Source organism: Dama dama, chromosome 11 (assembly GCF_033118175.1).
Source record: "Dama dama isolate Ldn47 chromosome 11, ASM3311817v1, whole genome shotgun sequence".
Taxonomy (NCBI): domain Eukaryota; kingdom Metazoa; phylum Chordata; class Mammalia; order Artiodactyla; family Cervidae; genus Dama; species Dama dama.
Window position 1 is genome coordinate 100,710,016 of NC_083691.1, and position 12,715 is coordinate 100,722,730.

Here is a 12,715-nt window from a genome sequence, read left to right on the forward strand (position 1 = left end):
CAAAAAGCATCAATTTTTCGGCGCTCAGCTTTCTACAGTCCAACTCTCACATCCATACATGACCACTGGAAAAACCATAGCCTTGAGCAGACGGACCTTTGTTGGCAAAGTAATGTCTCTGCTTTTTAATATGCTATCTAGGTTGGTCATAACTTTCCTTCCAAGGAGTAAGCGTCTTTTAATTTCATGGCTGCAGTCACCATCTGCAGTGATTTTGGAGCCCAAAAAAATAAAGTCTGACACTGTTTCCACTGTCTCCCCATCTATTTCCCATGAGGTGATGGGACCAGATGCCATGATCTTAGTTTTTTGAATGTTGAGCTTTAAGTCAACTTTTTCACTCTCCTCTTTCACTTTCATCAAGAGGCTTTTCAGTTCCTCTTCACTTTCTGCCATAAGGGTGGTATCATCTGCATATCTGAGGTTATTGATATTTCTCCCAGCAATCTTGATTCCAGCTTGTGCTTCTTCCAGCCCAAAACACAAAAGACCCTGAATAACCAGAGTGATCCTGAGAAAGAACAGAACTGGAGGAATCACTCGTCCTGACTTCAGACTAAACTACAAAGCTAGTTGTTAAAATAGTGTGGTGCTGGCATAGAAACAGGCACATAGGTCAATGGAGCAGACTAGAGAGCCCAGAAATAAACCCATGCACTTACGGTCAATTAATCTAGGATGAAGGGAGCAAGAATATACAATGGAGAAAAGACAGTCTCTTCAATAAGTGGTGGTAGGAAAACTGGACAGCCATATATAAATGAATAAATATAAATAAATGAATAAAGTAGTACATTCTACTATACCATATACAAAACTCAAAATGGATTAAAGACCTAAACGTAAGACAGGAAACCATAAAACTCCTAGAGGAAAACATAGGCAGAACATTCTTTGAAAGAAATTATAATAGTACTTTTTTGGATCTGTCTCCTAAAGCAAAGGAAATAATAGCAAAAGTAAACAAATGGGACCTAATTAAACTTGAAAGCTTTGGCCCAGCAAAAACAACCATTGACAAATGAAAAGGCAAACCACTGAATGAGAAAAATGTTTGCAAATGATAAAAGGAGTTAATATCCAACATATCTAAACAGCTCCTATAACTCAGCGTAAAAAAAAAAACAACAATTTAAAAATGGGTTGAAGAATTGAATATACATTTTCCCAAAGAGGAAATGGCCAACAGGCACATGAAAAGGTGCTCAACATAATCAGGGAAATGCAAATCAAAACCATGGTGAGGTCTCGCCTCATACCTTCCAGAATGGCTATTATCGAAAAGAAGACAAATAACAAATGTTGGCAAGGGTGTGGATCCCTGCCTTTCTGAAGCTCACCCTAGAGCACAGGGGAGAGAGGTGAATCAAACACTGCATGATAAATGTGTAAAGGGTTTGGTGCTGGAAGGAAAGCGCAGGGAGACCCGAGAGCACCCACCAGCCCAGCCTGGCTTGGGCTCGGGGTTCAGGGAGCTTGTGGAAGAAGGGACCCTTGAGGAGTGAGCAGTGGTTACCTGGAGGGAGGAGGCAGCCTTCCCTGCAGAGGAGCAGCAGGCACAGAGCCCTGAAAGACAGTCAGGCCCTGCTCCTCATGCTGCGAGGCTGCCGGATAAATATGGGAATCCCTGAGGGGGTCAGAGCCACTCTGCTGGGGGAGCTGGGGGAAGAGCCGAGGCATCCAGGGCAGAAGGAAACAGGCACAGACGGGTTCTGGGAGAGGACAGGGGAGAGTGAGGAGAGCCTGAGCAGGAATGCCAGGCCGCGTGCGAGGCATCCATGGGTCCTGGAGGCTGGAAAGGCTCTGATCCCTGGGGAGCAGAGTAGCTCCTGGGGCAGAGCTGGAAAGGCCAAGGGCAGGCTGGGCTCAGGAGGAAAGAGGCAAAGTTTGAAGAGCATAAAGCACACCTCAAGCTTAGTCATTTCCCTCCTGTTCAGCCCTGAGACTGCTGCATGCTCACGACGCTTCAGTCATGTCCGAGTCTCTGCAACCCCAAGGGCTGTAGCCTCCCAGGTTCGTTTGTCCATGGGATTCTCCAGGCAAGAATACTGGAGTGGATTGCCATGCCCTCCTCCAGGGAATTTCCCGAACTAGGGATCAAACCCATGTCTCTTATGTCTCTTGCATTGGCATGCGGGTTATTTACTGCTAGCATCACCTGGGAAACCCAGCCCTGAGACTAATCCGACTCAATCTCTCCGCCCTGGAGAGGGGTGGGACCCTCACCTCTGCACGACAGCTCACCCCCTGCCCATCGAGCTGTGACTTAAGAATCTGGCCTAAGTCACCCAAAACATCAGGAAGCACTCGATGCACAGGGAGGGCTGGGCTGGGGGGCCCCCTGCTGCCGACTCACCCTCCGAGCAGGTTGGGGCAGAGCGGCTGCTCCCTGTTAAGCATGTCTCTTCCAGGTTTCAGGCTGTGGTTTGCCCCACAGCATGCATTTCAGACTCTGAGGAATTGTTTAGTAAACATTAGAATTTCGCAGGTGCATCCTGGAACAGCCTTGATGGCAGGCATTTCGCTCTGACTCAAACTTCTACCTGGACTTCCTCCTAAGGCCTCCCTATGGAAACTGACCTCTTCCGGATGACCAGTCACCCACTCCTAGAGAAACCACTTGACTGGAAGCCTTTAACCTCCCACCTACTGTGCTAGTGGGCCCTCTTTTGCTGTCTGTCTTCTGCATTTGTTTTCTCTTGGAAAAAATACCCTTACTAATGTATATTAGTAAGGAAAGTTGTACTAGTGCCCCCTCCCATCTCTTCCAAATCAAGGCAACTGTTTTCAGCTCTGTACATTATTTTTAGTTTTATTCTTTAAAATGTTGATTGATCGATTTAGCTGTCCAGGCCCTAGTTGCGGCACACAGGATCTTCACTCTTCTTTTTGGCACACAGATTCTTTCAGTTGTGGCATGTGGGATCTAGTTCCCTGGCCAGAGGTTGAACCCTGGCCCGCTGATTTGAGAGGTGGAGTCTTAGCCACTGGGCCAGCAGGGAAGTCCTGCATATCACCCTTTAGGACTCATGAAGAGGCAGACCTGAAACTCAGAGGCAGAAACTCTCTGAGCTTCGGTTTCCACCTGGTGACCTGTTCATTCATTCAGTCTCAAACACACCCTCCAAGTGCCACGCCCACAATGTCTGCGCACAGGTGACCAGGCTGAGGAGGGAGGGATGTGAGAGTCTGAGTAGTGGAGGGGGGCCCACTGTTCCTGGGAGCATCCCAAGTGCAGCCACGAGGGCCTTTGCCAAGGTCAGTGTGACTTCTCGTCCAGGGAAGAGAGGGGAGTCCAGCAGGTGCCCACGTCTCTTTAGTCCTTGGAAGGCTTGGTCAGTGCCGAGCACTTGGGACAAAAACAGGGGCCCAGGGAACAGCCCATAATTCTATGCATTGGTGTAGGGGCCCTGGAGATCTGGGACAGCATAAAATCAGAAAACATAATAAGACTGTAAAACTTTAGCCAAGCAGATTATGAAACTCGGTGCAGAAGAATGGCATGTCCTTTTGAGGAGTAGTAGGAACTTGCTTATTCAGCCCTTGGTTTTGTCGTTTAGTTGTTAAGTCATGTCCAACTCTTTGTGACCCCATGGATCAGAGCCCACCAGGCCCCTCTGTCCATGGGATTTCCCAGGCAAGAATACTGGAGCGGGTTGCCATTTCCTCCTCCAGGGCATCTTCCCCACCCCGGGATCGAACCCACATCTCCTGCATTAGCAGGCAGATTCTTTACCCCTGCTAGGGAAGCCCATGACCCTCACCTCTTAATACCTAGTACTTAACACAGTGTCTGCAACATGGGAAGAGTGGTGAGGGCTTGTTGAAGGACAGGGAGGGAGGGTGGGGAAGGGAGGGAAGTGAGAAAGGAGGACGATGTTACACATGCCGGCGGGCTTCTGGAGAAGCCGGGGCCCTTCAGGCTCCATGGCGCTGTGTCCCACTGGTTTCCTGAACTTGCCAGGAAGCGTGTCCTTCGGGTAAACTGATTTCTATCACTATAAACAGACCAGTTCTTCCAGCTCTGGGGCTTAAAAAAAAGAAAGAAAGGGCTCTTGGCTGCCCCACTTCTTGGTCCATGACTCAGAAGAGCAGAGCTCTTGCAAGGAAGGGAGGGGAGCTTCACCTGGGTGATTGAGACAGAGGCTCCCGAGAGCTGCACCCAGAGGTCTGCAGGACATAGCTTGGCTGCCCAGAGTGGATAGCACCTCAGCCCCTAGGAGGAGGCTGGCTCTCATCCGACCAGCTCAGCTCTTTGAGGGCAGCAGGCCTGACTGTGCAGAGCTACCATTGCACCACGGAAGGTGTTTCAGACCCCATAGCCTCATAGGCTCACCTCCTCCTAGACAAAAGACTTTCTAGACCTCATCCATTTCCCAAACATCAATCCCCTCACCCCATCACCCCTCGGATCCATCATCTCCTATAAATCCCGTAAACATCAGAGGGACCAGAATCCTGGGATTACCAGGTTCTCTGAGGCAAGATGTCACCTCCCCCATGCCCCTCTCCCCACCTCTGGTTAGTTGATGGGAAGGAGCAACTCTGTGCGAAACCCATTCTCAAGAAGACCTGTGACTACGTCCACTCAGCACCAGACAAATTACCCAGACCCACAAGGGCTGTGTCCGTAATGTGGGATGCCATGCCTTCTGTGCTGGAGAAGGACACTAGACACCCATGTGCAGACTGAGGAGCATGGCCAGGAAAGCCCATCATTTGGAGATGAAATGGGGAAGCTGCCGGCCAGTACCCTGGACGCAATCTTCTTTTAAGAAAATATCCATTTGTAAATATGTAGATAAATGATTCCCTGGTAGGAGAGAAGCCACACTTTTCGCAGCGGATCCCTCTGGGGACAAGATTGATGGGTAAGGGGGTGGGGAGGCCGAGGGGAGGAGAGAGATGTCAATTTTTCATGAATAGTGGACGTGGAACAGGGGGCTTCCCAAGTGGCACAGTGGTAAAGAATCCGCCTGCAGTGCAGGAGACCTGGGTTCCATCCCTAGGTCGGGAAGATCCCCTGGAGAAAGAAAATGGCAGCCCAGTTAAGTATTCTTGCCTGGAGAATTCCATGGACAGGGAAGGCTGGTGGACTACAGTCCATGGGGTCGCAAAGAGTCGGACATGACTGAGCATGCATGCACGGACAAGGAACAGAGAGCTTGTCATTGGAAATCCGATTCAGGAAAGCATCTTGGCTCTAGCCTGCTGACCTGGGGAGGCTCTGCATTCTGCTCCACCAGGAGCTGGTGCCTGCAGCCCAGCCAGCTGGGGGCAGGAGACCGTGAACCTCAGAGCTCCCCACTTTCGGAAACGCCATCTTCCTTCTCTCCGCCCTCACATGGTCCCGCCCTCTAGCAGGCAGGCTAGAAGTGTGGCTAGACAGAGACGGCTGTGCCTCTGAGGCCATGGGTATGGAGCCGTGGGGTCCCCGCTGATGAACAGCTCTGCTCTCTGCTTGCCTGGGCTGGTGTCGCAGTCCTCTTGCCCCGGGTTTCCTTCCTACAAAGAGGACCTGATCATTCACATTACCATCCAGGCATCTGGTTGTTCTGAACTGTGGCCTCTGGCTTTCTCTTCTGCAGAGCATCTTCCACAAAAATAGCCACATACAGGCTCCACTGGTGGTCCAGTGGTTAAGAATCCATCTTGCAATTCAAGGGACACTGGTTCGATCCCTGCTCTGAAAAGATCCCACATGCCTTGGAGCAACTAAGCCTGTGTGCCAGAGCTACTGAGGCAGTGCTCTAAAACCCTTGAGTCACAACTGATGAGCCTGCATGCTGCAGCTACTGAGGCCTACGTGCCTAGAGCCCATGTTCTGCAACGAGAAAAGGCACCTCAATGAGAAACCGGTGCAATGCGACAAAGGGTACCCCTGCTCACCACAACTAGAGAAAGCCCTCCTGAGGCAAAGAAGACCCACCGCAGTCAAAAAAAAAGGAAAAATAGCCCCACAGTGCGTCAGGGTTGCACCCCTAATTTTATCACAGTTATGGCCCTCTCTCTGGCCCCACGTTGAATATACAACAGACACCTTGGAGAACCCTCAGCTTGTTGAGAGTGAATTTGGTATATCTGGGTTAAAAAACTCTCTTCTGTTTACTCACTGAGCAACTTCAGATGAATGACTTGATTTCTGGGTCTCGCTTTGCTGGTCTACAGAACAAGCGTACTCCCCTCCCACCGGGGAGTGCCTGCTTAATTTGTGAATTCACTGAGATCATGGGTGTCGTGTGCCCTTTGTGGTGCCTGTCACGTGGTCAGCTTTGGGACTTGGAAGCTCGTATGAACCAACGCTCACCAAAGTCCCCGGGATTCGTCACAGTCACCTGTGTGCCCTTTCACACACCTTCATTCTCAGCGGAGAAGTTCTCTCCCTTACTGGACCCAGATTCCATTAGAGAACATTCTGGCTGTTACTCACATACCTGCAGCCCCACCTCTGTTCCTGGCGGTCACCTCCTGAGCCTGAGGCTGTTTTTGTCCCTTTCTCTTTGTGCAAGTGGGGGTTTCTGTACTCATCACTTGGGAGACGCCAACTGTGAATTCCTGTAGCTCAGAAGATGACAAAGCTATGGGAGTCCATCCACACGACCTCTGAGACCTAAACCAAAGGATGATCCATGGGCGTCACCACTGCCTCACTTTGTGTTCCTGAAAGGGGTCCTCCTGGCCTTGCAATCCCAGGGAAGGAAACAGGTTCAAAAAGAAACTAGAATTTTCATGAGCAAACAAAATCTCTCAGCCCAAGAGAAACCCATCCTTGATGGATGTGCTTCCTCCGTGGCTCACGCCCTGGTGCCCACCATGCCATCAGCTGGCGTCTCATCAGGGTGTGAACCAGGCGCTCTCCCCCGCCCCGAGTGGTGCAGTGGGCAGATCCTCCCTTCCCTCCTGGCACCTCAGTCACCCAGCCAGCCTGCTGTGGACCTTCCACCCTCGGGTGGCCTCCTGGGTCTGTGGGTGAATGAGGCCCACCCAGCTCAGAAGTAGGTACAGAGGCAGCAGCCCCTTCGGGCTCAGTCTGGGGTCAGCCGTGGTCACTGGGGTTCTGAGCAGCTGCCTTCAGCCCAGAAGCTTCCATTTCTCCCCCAAGAAAAGCTCAGGCCTCGGGTCCAGCACCTCCAGCTCAGAGGGCCTGGGTCCTCTCACCCTCCGCACACCTGCATCCAGCTAGTGTCCTGGCCCAGGGAGGTGGTGAGGGCAAGCATGACCACCCGCACCTCTCCTGACCCCTGGGCTCACACCTCCACGTTCTCCTCACTCTTTTCCTGTCCCTCCATCTGCAGGAGCCCCTCCCCGCCCCCAGGCCCCTCCTGCAAACCAGTCGAGGCCCAGCTCAGTCACAGTCTCTCTGCCTCTCCAGAGGTTTACTGTAGCTCACGTAGTTGGTGACAGTGTGGGTGTGCACGGTCCTAGTTGTGCGGGCCACGAGGGATCCCCTTTGCTCAGGTAATTCCCTGGGCTCACTATTCTACATACTTTCTCTCATTAACTGCCCAACAAAATTGCTATTTAGAAAACAATTTTAAAATTGTGGTAAAAAACACTTCACATAACATTTGCCCGCTTAACCATTTTTTGAGTGTGCAGTTCAGTGGTACTGAGTCCATCCACACCCTTGTGCACCCAGTAGCCCAGTCCATCCTCATGACGCTTTTCTTCTCGTGAAACTGCTGTTCCTTAACCTGCTGAGCAATGACTCCCCACCCCTGGCGGCCACCATTAGACTTACTCTTTTCATGAATTTGACTACTCTAAGTGCCTCAAATCATATAACTCAGATTATATAGCATTTTGTCTTTTCATGACTGGCTTATTTCACTTAGCATACTGTCATTAAGGTTCATCTATGTTGTAGCTTGTGTCAGAATGTCCTTCCTTTTTAAAGGCTGAATGATATTTATTCCACTGTATGTATTAATGTGTAGCATATTTTGTTTATCCATTTATACTTAAATGAACACTTGGGTTGCTTCCACATCTGGCTTCTGTGAAGAATGCTGCTATGAACATGAGTGTACACATATCTCTCCAAGACCCTGCTTTCAGTTCTTCTGATGTATACCTAGAAGTGGAATTGCCAGGTCATGTGGTCATTTTCATTCTGTTTGAGGAATCCACCATATTGTTTTTCTTGTAAAATGGTTTGAACCATTTTACTTTCTATATTAGTTTTAATAGTTTTTTGGTGGGATATTTAGGGTTTTCTACATGTAAGATCAGACTGTCTACAAACAGAGACAATTTTACTTCCTCCTTTGCAGTTTAAATGCTTTTTGTTTCTACTTCTTGCCTAATGAACTTGCTAGAACTTCCAGTACTATGTTGAAGAGAAGCGGTGCAAGTGGGCATCTCACCTTGCTCCTGATCTTAGAGGATGCACCTTTAAGCGTTTCACATTGGGTGTGACGTTCATCACGGATTTGTCATACGTGCTTTTATCATGTTGAAGTAGTTTCCCTCCATTCCTAATTTGTCAAGTGTTCTTACCGTGGAGGTTCTTGAATTTTGTCAAATGCTTTTCCTGCATCAGTTGAGATGATCATATGGTTTTCTCCCTCTTTGCTTTGTTGATGTGGCTATCCACCAGAGTAGCAATCCTGTAACTTCCTGTCTTTGAGACCTAGCATTCTCAAACTCTTTAAATTTTGCCAAACTAGTAGGTCTGAGAAGGTGTTTGTAGGTGGGTTATTTTTGGATTTTCAAGTATTAGTCCTGGGTCAGTTTTATCCTTTGCTAATGTCTTTCCCCAGACTATGACTTGTCTTTTGACTAACAGAAGTTTGCATTTATTTATTTCTGGCTGTCCTGGGACTTCGTTGCTGCTCGCTGGCTTTCTCTGCGGCGCAAGGTGGCTCCTCTTCGTTGTTCCGTGCTTGGGCGTCGCATTGCAGTGGCTTTTCTCGTGGCGGAACCCAGACCCTAGGCACATGCGGTTCCGCAGTTGTGGTTCACGGGCTCTAGAGCTCAGGTTCCATAGTTGCTCTGCGGCCTTCGGACTCTTCCTGGAGGAGGGATCCAACCTGTGTCCCCTGCGTTGGCAGGCGGAGTCTCATCCACTGCACCACCCAGAAAGCCCAATTTGTTTGTTTTTAATGAAGTAGATAGACTTTCTCAGCCTTCTCCCTTATGGTTCATGTTTTCTGTGTCTCAAGAATTTCATCCCTATCCCAAGATTATGGTTTTTCCTTTTTCCATTTAGGATTTTAATCCCTCTAGAAGTGACATTTATGCATGGTGAAGGTAGAGAGCTGATTTCATCTTTCCATATCATGGGTCATTGTCCCAGTAACACCCAGTGTATTGTCTGGCCTTTCCCCACTGTTCTTACACCTGCTTTTAGGTGGCCGACATCTGGGACACATGCACAGGTAGTAATGGTTGCCTCCTGGGAGGTCAGCTGGGTGGTTGAGGGAGAGATGTGAAAAGAAACTAATTTTTCCCCATTCACCCTTTTGAACCTTTTGAGTTTCATTTGAACTAATCAATAAAATAAAAAGAATGGTTTGTTTAAACAACTTAAAAGGAAATACTTTTCTAACCATGTGTGTGTTAGTTGCTCAGTTGTGTCTGTCTTTTTGAGACCGACTTCTCTGTGCATAGGATTCTCCAGGCAAGAATACTGGAGTGGGTAGCCATTCCCTTCTCCAGGGGATCTTCCTGACCCAGGGATCGAACTCGGGTCGCTTTTATCTCCTGCATTGACAGGTGGGATCTTTACTACTGGGGAAGCCCTGGAGAAAGGTCACCATATCGCACATCTCACCCTGAGTTTCTCGTGGGTTTCAAGTGCTACTATACTCGTGTTAATTAATACAGCCTTAGAGTAATTTGGGGCTTCCCTGGTGGCTCAGACATAAAGATTCTGCCTGCAATGCGGGAGACCCAGGTTCAATCCCTGGGTCAGGAAGATCCCCTTGGAGAAGGAAATGGTAACTCATTCCAGTATCGTTGCCTGGAAAATCCCATGGACAGAGGAGCCTGGCGGGCTACGGTCCATGGGGCCGCAGAGTCAGACACTGAGCGTCCTAAGTGAGTGGATGTGGAGTCATCTCCCGCTTTCTCCCATTGACTGCTTTGTTCCTGTGTCGACGCATCATTTCCACTGTGTTGTGGTCACTGTGGCCACCAAGTTCTCCCTGCACTGGAAAGCAGGAGGCAGTCTGGTGACCGGCCACTAAAAACTTCACAACTCTTGGTTCAAAAGCCCACAGGCTGGGGCCAGAAGGGAAGATGTAATCTTTGCTCCTGGTTCTGGATTCTGTCTGCCAGTGCATCCACTAGGGAAAAGTAACAATTTGGGTTTGTTTTTATCCACTGTGGCCTGCTAGAAAGAGCTGACAATGTAGAGAAGAGAGCTCGGCCCTTGAACAAAGTGTAGAACCCTCAGCTTTGGGTGGGGCAGGGAGTCAGGGCAGGACCAGTGCATAAATGGGTGGAGGGCGTGTAGAGCCCTAGAAAACAGAAGTGAGGCTGAAGTCAGAAGGCGCTGCTCTCCTGGTGGAACCCCGGGTCTGTGGACATCCCTTGGGCAGCTTGACTTCCCGCTTATCATCCTGACACCACAGCCCATGGAGACTCCAAAAGGTTCCGCCCCCGGTCGGTTTTCTCCCTCTCCCCCAGCGCCCTGGTCTAGGCCCGAGGCCTCCATCACCATTGCCACGAGGCAGCCTCCGAGCGGGTCTGCAGGTGGCTTTCTCCAGCCATGCTCAGGGCACATCAAGTCTGCGCCTACAGCCTTCTGGTGGGCTGTCCTCCCCAGCACTGCCCAGCTGCCCTGCCCACCCCACCCTCATCTCAGGGTCTCATCACCCTTCCTCTCCACTCCTTGAGCAGAGGAAGTGTGTTCCCACATCTGGGCCTGTGTGCTTCCCCACCTGATCACTTCCTCCTGGGGGGCTCAGGCACCTGATCTCTCAGAGACCTTCCCTGACGAACCCGCCTCCCCACTTCACTTATTTCTTCCCCCCATCATTTCTCATGGCACTTTCTTCAATTGAAAATCAGCCACTTCTTCCCTGGCCGTCCAGTTGTTAAGACTTCACCTTCCAATGCAGGGGCTGTGGGTTCCACCCCCGGTCAGAGTTAGGATCCCACATGCCAAGGGGCCAAAAAAAAAGCATGAAACAGGAGCAATATTGTAATAAATTCAATAAAGACTTCTAAAAAATGGTACCCATGAAAAAAAAATCTTTCAAAAATAAAATTACTGATTTAATGGATACAATTGCTATTTACAGGGCTTCCCCAGTGGCTCAGTAGTAAATACTCCACCTGCCAAAGCAGGAACTGCAGGAGACGTGGGCTCGATCCCTGGGTCGGAAAGATCCCCTGGAGAAGAGAATGGCACCCTACTTCAGCCTTCTTGCCGGGATAATCTCATGGACAGAGGAGCCTGGTGGGCTACAGTCCATGGGGTCGAAAAGACTTGGACATGACTGAAGCAACTTAGCACGCATGCATTACTAATTATTGTTTAATGAACATTTGCCCTCTGGGACGCCTGCCTTGTTCTCCAAGCCTGGAACGCCACTGGCACGGAGGGTGTCCTCAATAATAGCTGCTGAGTGAGCAAAGGGATCTCGGCAGGTGACATGTGACATGTGAGATCCTTTGAGAAGCCAGCCTAATTCACAAAGCGTTGCTGGTCGTTCATGTTTTTACACACGAGAACTGGGCTTCCCCAGTGACTCAGACTGTAAAGCATCTGCCTGCAAAGCAGGAAAACTGGGTTCAATCCTTGGGCTGGGAATATCCCCTGAAGAACGTAATGGCAACCCACTCCAGTATTCTTGTCTGGAGAATTCCATGGATGGAGGAGCCTGATAGGCTATAGTCCATGGGGTTGCAAAGAGCTGGACATGACTGAGCGATTCACACACACGCGCGCGTGTGCACACACTAGTCTGCAGTTAACGCAATCAATGCTGGAGCTGCCTTAGAGCAAGTGCTTGCAGCTGCGTCCTGGGTTGGAAACCTTGGGCCTCTGAACAGGACCGGGAAGTGCCACTGTCTGAAACACCTGAAGTCTGGTTTATGATGTGCGCTGTCTACACTAGGCTGCCCTACTTTCTAAAATCTCCCATCGGCATCTGCTTTTTCTCTGTTGATGTACACTTCCTCATCCTTGGAGATCAGCCAGAATCCCATCCACAGGCTCTCATTTTGCCCTTGAAGTGACGTCTGCTGCGATGCTCACAGGTGGTGAGGAACGTCCTCGTCTGTGCCTGCGTCCGCCTTCCGCTTCTTCTCTAGTTGGCGCATCTCGACTCCAGGAACACAGCTGTGTGGCCCACCACCTCTCCTTCCTACACGCTAAGGCCGGCTTCTTCCCAGGGCGCTCCTGGCACCTTATGTCTCCCACAGTAATTATTTATTACCCGTGGAACAGGTCTAGGAGCTTTTCAAGGAAGGAACAATCTTAATCATCTTTCTATCCTTAAGGCCTACAGTGTACATGTTTGATGAACAAGTAGTGAGTGAATGAGCGAATGACCAAGTGTGTGGATAAGTGAGGGAGTGAATGAATGATCTATCTTCCTGGCCGACATGGTGTCTATCTGGTGGTTCTGAGCCAGGACAAGCAGGGGAATAGATGCAGGTGGGTAGCAACTTCCTTTGTCCTTTGGGGCTGACGCTGGAGGCAGCCTACCCACATTCACCCCCACACACCTTCTTTGCTCAAGACCCAGATTTAGGTCAGGTC